General features: G+C 46.7%; 1 pseudogene; it reads left to right on the plus strand.

Moving 5' to 3' along the window:
* Positions 1 to 3,474: 3,474 nt before the first annotated feature.
* Positions 3,475 to 3,993, plus strand: LOC112578888 (annotated as a pseudogene).
* Positions 3,994 to 7,720: the final 3,727 nt, after the last annotated feature.

Genomic DNA, 7,720 nt, shown 5'->3' on the forward strand with positions numbered 1-7,720 from the left:
CATCCTCTGTCATTCCCTTCTCCTCCCGCTTTCAATCTTTCCCAGCATCACGGTCTTTTCCAATGAGTCAGCTCTTCGCATCAGGTGGCCAAAGTATTGGAGCTTCAGCTTCAACATCAGTCCTTCCAATGAATATTCAGGACTGATTTCCTTTAGGGTGGACTGGTTGGATCTCCTTGCTGTCCAAGGGACTCTCAAGAGTCTTCTCCAACATCACAGTTCAAAAGTATCAATTCTTCGGCACTCAGCTTTATGTTCCAACCCTCACATCCATACATGACCACTGGAAAAACCATAGCTTTGACCATATGTACCTTTGTTGGCAAAGAAATGTCTCTGCTTTTTAATATGCTATCTAGGTTTGTCATAGATTTTCTTCCAAGGAGCAAGCAACTTGTCATTTCATGGCTGCAGTCACCATCAGCAGTGATTTTGGAGCCCAAGAAAATGAAGTCTCTCACTGTTTCCACTCTTTCCCCATCTATTTGCCATGAAGTGATGGGACAGAGGCCATGATCTTCTCTTTGAATGTTGAGTTTTAAGCCAGCTTTTTCATGCTCTTTCACTTTTATCAATAGGCTCATTAGGTCCTCTTCACTTCTGCCATTAGGGTGGTGTCATCTGCATATCTGAGGTTATTGATAGTTCTCCCTGCAATCTTGATTCCAGCTTGTGCTTCATCCAACCTGGCATTTCTCATGATGTACTCTGCAGAGAAGTTAAATAAGAAAGGTGACAATATACAGCCTTGATGTACTACTCCCTTCACAATTTGGAACCAGTCTGTTGTTCCATGTCCAGTTCTAACTGTTGCTTCTTGACCTGTATACAGATTTCTCAGGAGGCAGGTAAGGTGGTCTGGTATTCCCATCTCTTTCAGAATTTTCCACAATTTGTGGTGATCCACATAGTCAAAGGCTTTATCATAGTCAATAAAGCAGATGTTTTTCTGGAATTCTCTTGCTTTTTCTATGATCCAATGGATGTCCGCAATTTGATCCCTGGTTCCTCTGCCTTTTCTAAATCCAGCTTGAACATCTGGAAGTTCTCGGTTCGCATACTATTGCAGCCTAGCTTGGAGAATTTGCAGCATTACTTTGCTAGTGTGTGAGATGAGTGCAGTTGTCCAGTAGTTTGAACATTCTTTGGCATTGCCTTTCTTTGGGATTGGATTGAGAGCTGACCTTTTCCAGTCCTGTGGCCACTGCTGAGTTTTCCAAATTTGCTGGCATATTGAGTGCAGCATCATCTTTTAGGATTTGAAATAGCTCAACTGGAATTCCATCACCTCCACTTTGTTCATAGTGATGCTTCCTAGGGCCCACTTGACTTCACATCCCAGGATGGTGGCTCTGGGTGAGTGATCACACCATGGTGGTTATCTAGGTCATGAAGATCTTTTTTGTATATTTCTTGTGTATTCCTATATGCAGGTCAGGAAGCAACAGTTAGAACTGGACATGGAACAACAGACTGGTTCCAAATAGGAAAAGGAGTACGTCAAGGCTGTATATTGTCACCCTGCTTATTTAACTTCTATGCAGAGTACATCATGAGAAATGCTGGGCTGGAAGAAGCACAAGCTGGAATCAAGATTGCTGGGAGAAATATCAATAACCTCAGATATGCAGATGACACCACCCTTATGGCAGAGAGTGAAGAGGAACTAAAAAGCCTCCTGATGAAAGTAAAAGAGGAGAGTGAAAAAGTTGGCTTAAAGCTCAACATTCAAAAAACGAAGATCATGGCATCTGGTCCCATCACTTCATGGGAAATAGATGGAGAAACAGTGGAAATAGTGTCAGGCTTTATTTTGGGGGGCTCCAAAATCACTGCAGATGGTGACTGCAGCCATGAAATTAAAAGACCCTACTCCTTGGAAGGAAAGTTATGACCAACCTAGATAGCATACTCAAAAGCAGAAACATTACTTTGCCAACAAAGGTCTGTCTAGTTGAGGCTATGGTTTTTCCTGTGGTCATGTATGGATGTGAGAGTTGGACTGTGAAGAAAGCTGAGCGCTGAAGAATTGATGCTTTTGAACTGTGGTGTTGGAGAAGACTCTTGAGAGTCCCTTGGACTGCAAGGAGATCCAACCAGTCCATTCTAAAGGAGATTGGTCCTGGGTGTTCTTTGGAAGGAATGATGCTAAAGCTGAAACTCCAGTACTTTGGCCACCTCATGTGAAGAGTTGACTCATTGGAAAAGACTCTGATGCTGGGAGGTATTGGGGGCAGGAGGAGAAGGGGACAACAGAGGATGAGATGGTTGGATGGCATCACTTACTCTATGGACGTGAGTTTGAGTGAACTCCGGGAGTTGGTGGTGGACAGGGAGGCCTGGTGTGCTGCGATTCATGGGGTTGCAAAAAGTCGGACACAATTGAGCGACTGAACTGAACTGTGTATTCTTGCCATCTTTTTAAATACCTTCTGTTTCTGTTAGATCCATACTGTTTCTGTCCTTTATTGTGCCCATCTTTGCATGAAATGTTCATTTGGAATCTCTAATTTTCTTGAAGAGATCTCTAGCCTTTCCCATTCTATTGTTTTCCTCTATTTTTTTGCATTGATCACTTAGGAAAGCTATCTTATCACTCTTTCCTAATTTTTGGAACTCTGCATTCGGATGGATATATCTTTCCTTCTCTCCTTTGCCTTTCACTTCTCCTCTTTTCTCAGTTATTTGCAAGGCCTCCTCAGACAACCATTTTGCCTTTTTGTATTTCTTCTTCTTGGGGATGGTTTTGATCACCGCCTCTGGTACAGTGTTATGAACCTCCATGCATAGTTCTTCAGGCATTCTATCTATCAGGTCTAATCTCTTGAATCTATTTATCACTTCCATTGAATAATCATAAGGGATTTGATTTAGGTCATACCTGAATGGTCTAGGGGTTTTCCCTACTTTCTTGAATTTAAGTCTGAATTTTACAATATGGAGTTCATGATCTGAGCCACAGTCAGCTCCTGCTCTTGTTTTTCCTGACTGTATAGAGCTTCTCCATGTTTGGCTGCAAAGAATATAATCAACCTGATTTCAGTATTGACCATCTGGTGATGTCCACATGTAGAGTTATTTCTTGTGGTCTTGAACTTGGTAACATATCCATTACTGAAAGTGGAGCACTGACATCTTTAAATATTATTGTTCAATTATTTATTTCTCTTTTCAATTCTAAATGTTTTGCTTCATGTATTTCAGGGCTCTGTTGTTAGGTAAAAATATATTATTGACTTAAAAAATAGTCACAACCAGCAGTGTGCTCAGTGGTCCCTCGAATCTGTTCAACAGCGGTCCCTCAGATTGCTTCAACAGTGCTTGGATGGAACGGACCCAGGGATGCCCCTTGCTCCAGCCTCCAACCACCCTCCAACATTTATTCTAGTTTCAATCTTCAGAATCAGCCACTCTGCTGTCTGTGATCACCAGGATCATCCACAAATTTTTAGCTTAACTCATTACCAACCAATGATGCGCTCCCAGATTTGTCAGAGTTATTCCATCAAGATGGAGGCCTCCATCAACCAGCTGATCCACATGCATCTGTGGGCCTCCTACACTTACCTCTCTCATGGCTTCTATTTCAACTATGATGATGTGGCTCTGGATGGTGTGGGTCACTTTTTGCTAGAACTGGCCAAGGAGAAGTGCAAGGGCATGGAGCATCTCTTGAAAATGCAAAACTGGCATGGTGGCCACACCCTCTTCCTGGATGTGCCAAAGCCATCTTGAGTGGGGTAAAACCCAGGAAGCTATGGAAGCCACCCTTCTCATGGAGAACCTGAGCCAGGCCCTTTTGGATCTGCATGGCCTGGGTTCTGCCCATGCAGACCCCCACATCTGTGACTTCTTGGAGAAGCACTTCCTTATGAGGAAGTGAAACTCATCAAGAAGATTGGTGACCATCTGACCAACCTCTACAAGGTGGCAAGTCCCCAGGCTGGGTTGGGAGACTATCTCTTCAAAAGGCTCACCCTCAAGCACAAATAGGAGACTCTGGAGCCCAGTGGGCTTTGAGGAGCCCCCCTTAATGTCAGGGCTTCTGCCTGAACTTGGCAGCTTTATATATGTATATATATGTCACAACCTGAAAGTTGAGAGTTCCATTTTATTTGGGAAATTTTAGGAGTTCGAGACCAGAAGACAGCATTTCAAGTGACCCTGAGAGAACTGCTCTGAGGAGGCAGGGCCAGAAGTCAGGTTATATAGAAATTTGCAAAAAGGGAGGTAGTCTGAACATCAAAAGTATTTTTATGAATCAAAGAAACTAGATATCTCAAGTGAAGGAATTTAGTATTTTTTTATATACAGGATGATGCAAGAGTCTGGGCTCACCGAAATCATCCCTTTTATATACATCTCAACTATCTGGGGCCCGTATCCTGTGTTTTTTTACATCCTGAGTTCCTCAGTGTTCATCATAGGGAGTGGCTGCAGCCTGATGGCTTCCAGATTGCAGGTATTGTTCTCCGTCCTGGTTGTCCTTGCTGCTGCTGCTACTGCTGCTAAGTCACTTCAGTCGTGTCCAACTCTGTGCAACCCCATAGACGGCAGCTCACCAGGCTCACCCATCCCTGGGATTCTCCAGGCAAGAACACTGGAGTGGGTTGCCATTTCCTTCTCCAAGGCATGAAAGTGAAAAGTGAAAATGAAGTCGCTCAGTTGTGTCCTTCTCTTAGCGACCCCATGGACTGCAGCCTACCAGGCTCCTCCGTCCATGGTATTTTCCAGGCAAGAGTACTGGAGTGGGGTGCCATTGCTGATTGCAAATTTATTATCCACAGGGCTCCCTCCCTGGTTCCTCTTCAGGATGACAATCATGACCTTGGTAGGTAGGGGCAACTAGAGACAGAAGCCCACGCATCAGTCCATTCTCTGGGGCTTTCCACCCAACTGCCTATCCCCTGAATAACCAAATACAGAAGTCACTCTTGCTTTCCCACCCCCAACTTCCCCTGCAAGAAATCAAAAAGATAATAATATACTTCCTCCTCTACAACTGCAGCCTCCTTCCAGGAGGTAGCAGGTCTGCTGTCAGAAGGGATTGGAGCTACCTGAAGACAAGCTTCCCCCAGGTCCATATCCTGGCCTGAGAGCTGGATGTCTGAGGAATGAAAATCTCTTTAAAGAGATGGAGGGAGTGGCCCTAGCTGGAAAGAATTGGATCCTCAAGTCAAGAAAAGGTGGCAGGGGGTTGGGGGCTCAGCTGTGGACCTCAACTCTTCAATGATTTCATCCAGTATCCTAGCTCTTACAGAATAATATCCACACTGTGACCACGCCCCTGGCCTGGACATCCCCAAATGGTTATTTCACAGGCATGTCAGACCTACTGCATCCAAAACCAAAATATTGATCTTCCCTCTGGTCCACCTCACACCCCAATTCTGTCTTCCCACCACAGCCTTCTTCAGCTCAGAAAAAAAGTAATTCTATTCTTTAAGTTGCCAAGGTCAACAATGTCACAGCCATCCTTGACTCCCCCTCTACTCTCCCCAGCCACGTAGAATCCTTCAGCACATCCTGAGGATCTGACAACTTTTCACAGCATCACCGGAGCTCGATACCACCCTCTCTTGCCCAGATTGCTGCTGCTCCCTCCTCCCGCCCTTGCCCATCTGAAATCTAGCCTGAGCACAGTAGCCAAGTGACCCTTTGAAAACAAACATCAGATCAAGTCATTCCTTGGCTCTAACTTTCCAACAGCTTTTCATGTTGCTCAGAGTACAAGCCAGTGGCCTTGGCCCTGCGGAATTACGCACACTCATTCCTCGCCACCACTCTCTCCCCACGCGCCCTGTTTCGTCCACCACTGCTGCTCCTGAGGGCAAAAGCGTCTGCATTTGTTCTGCACCTGCCTGGGACACCCTCCCCCACCTCCCTCAGGCGTGTGTCCACTTGCCCAAACATCACCGTGGTGCAGCAAGGCCCTTCCTGAGGGCCCTGTTTACAACTGCAGCCTCTTCTCAGCAGCTTTCCTGTTCCCCTCTCCCAGCTACAGTTTCTCCATCTACACGCCTTTTTCACATGCTTGCCACCTTCTCAAAAAGCCCCACGAGAACAGTGATTGTGTCAGCTTTATTTTTTGCTGCTTCCCCAAGATCCAGCCAGGGTCTAGCACAGGGAAGGCACCCCACAAATGTTTGCTGAATGCATGGAGGGCATCAAGATCTGGCTGTGGGGGCTCTAGGGTGGTGGCAGGATACCAGATGCAGACCGTTACACAGGTGCCCGGGAGGTGGATGCTGCCAGCACTGACTCAGGAGTGGGCAGACGGACCTCACAGGCCTGGACGAGCCGTAGACCAGGGACCTCCTTGGCTCTGGCACCACAAGGGCCCATGAGAGCAAGGTAGTAAAGAAGACTGCTAACGCCGGGGATCTCATCATGGAAACTGGTGGCTTGGAGTCAGCTTTAGTTGGATTTAGGAAAGTAAACTCAGTGTCTTTTAAACCTTGAGTGTTGGGAAGCAATTCATTGCAGAAATCCCACCATTTAGGGTCCCTATAGGTGAGAAAGACAGAGGTCCCTGTCCAAAAGGCAAGCAACCCTGTACTACTGGCCCAAGGCATTAGTCCCAGGACTTCAGACCCAGGGCAGCGCTTACCCTCCCACCAGGGCCAGTGTAACCAGGAAAGCAGTCCTGGGGTGGGAAGCACATAGACCTCCCAGGTCAGGTGCTGCTGCTGATGGGACAGTAAGAGGAGCAGGAGTCAGGCAGCCAAGGGGAGCCAGGGAGGGAGAGACAAGGAATCAGGCAGGGGAAATATCATGTACACAAGGCTAGAAGACAGAGCAACTGGGACAAAAAGGGTCAGCAGGAGTGTGGCTGTGAGAGGTGAGACCTGAGCATGGGTTCAGATGCGGAGGGGGCGGACTCAGCAGCAAGCCTCAGCTAAGGTCACAGGAAGGCACCAAGCAGATCAATCTCACCCCACTATTGTGTAAGGATGGAGCAATGTCTTTCTCACCTATAGGGACCCTAAATGGTGGGATTTCTGCAATGAATTGCTTCCCAACACTCAAGGTTTAAAGAGGAAAGGCGACTAGGCAGCAGGGAGCCAGCTGGCAGTCAGGATGAATCTGAAGAATACTTAGAAGGCAGAATGGGCAGGCCTTGGTCACTGACGAGATCACTCCTAGAACACAGCTGATGGTGGTCAAGTAATACTTGACTGGGGCAGGTCCTAGGTTTGGCCATGCAAAGTCCACATGAAGAGATCTCACAGGCCCATGAGGTTAGGGATGTAGACTTGGGAATCGCAGGACTGTGATGACTAGGGCCCTGAGAGTGGGCAAGAACACTCAGGAGAGCATTCAGTGGTGGGGGGAAGAGTCTCTGGCAGAATCTACCACCTCAGGGCAGGACTGGTGGGAGGAGAGATGCCCAGAAAAGCAACTGAGGAGGAGCAGCCAAGGCAGGAAGAGGAAAGCCGGAAAGCTGGAGAGCAAGTGGTGAAGGTCAAGGGCAGAGAATGTCTCTATAAGCAGAGACTGGTTGGCAGCATCCTGGAAAGTGACACTGGTTCCATACAAACAACCCCCATATCTCACAGCAAGTCAGCATCCCCCCATCAGATACCACAAACCATCTAGAATTTAACAGGTGTTTATTTGTGTAGTAGGAAGATCCAGATATGTAAATACGAATACTTTCCAAGGTACAGTTTATCATGATCTGACACTGCACTGAAAGAGAATCAGTTCAATACTGATC

The sequence above is a fragment of the Bubalus bubalis genome, chromosome 14 (genome assembly GCF_019923935.1).
Source record: "Bubalus bubalis isolate 160015118507 breed Murrah chromosome 14, NDDB_SH_1, whole genome shotgun sequence".
Taxonomy (NCBI): domain Eukaryota; kingdom Metazoa; phylum Chordata; class Mammalia; order Artiodactyla; family Bovidae; genus Bubalus; species Bubalus bubalis.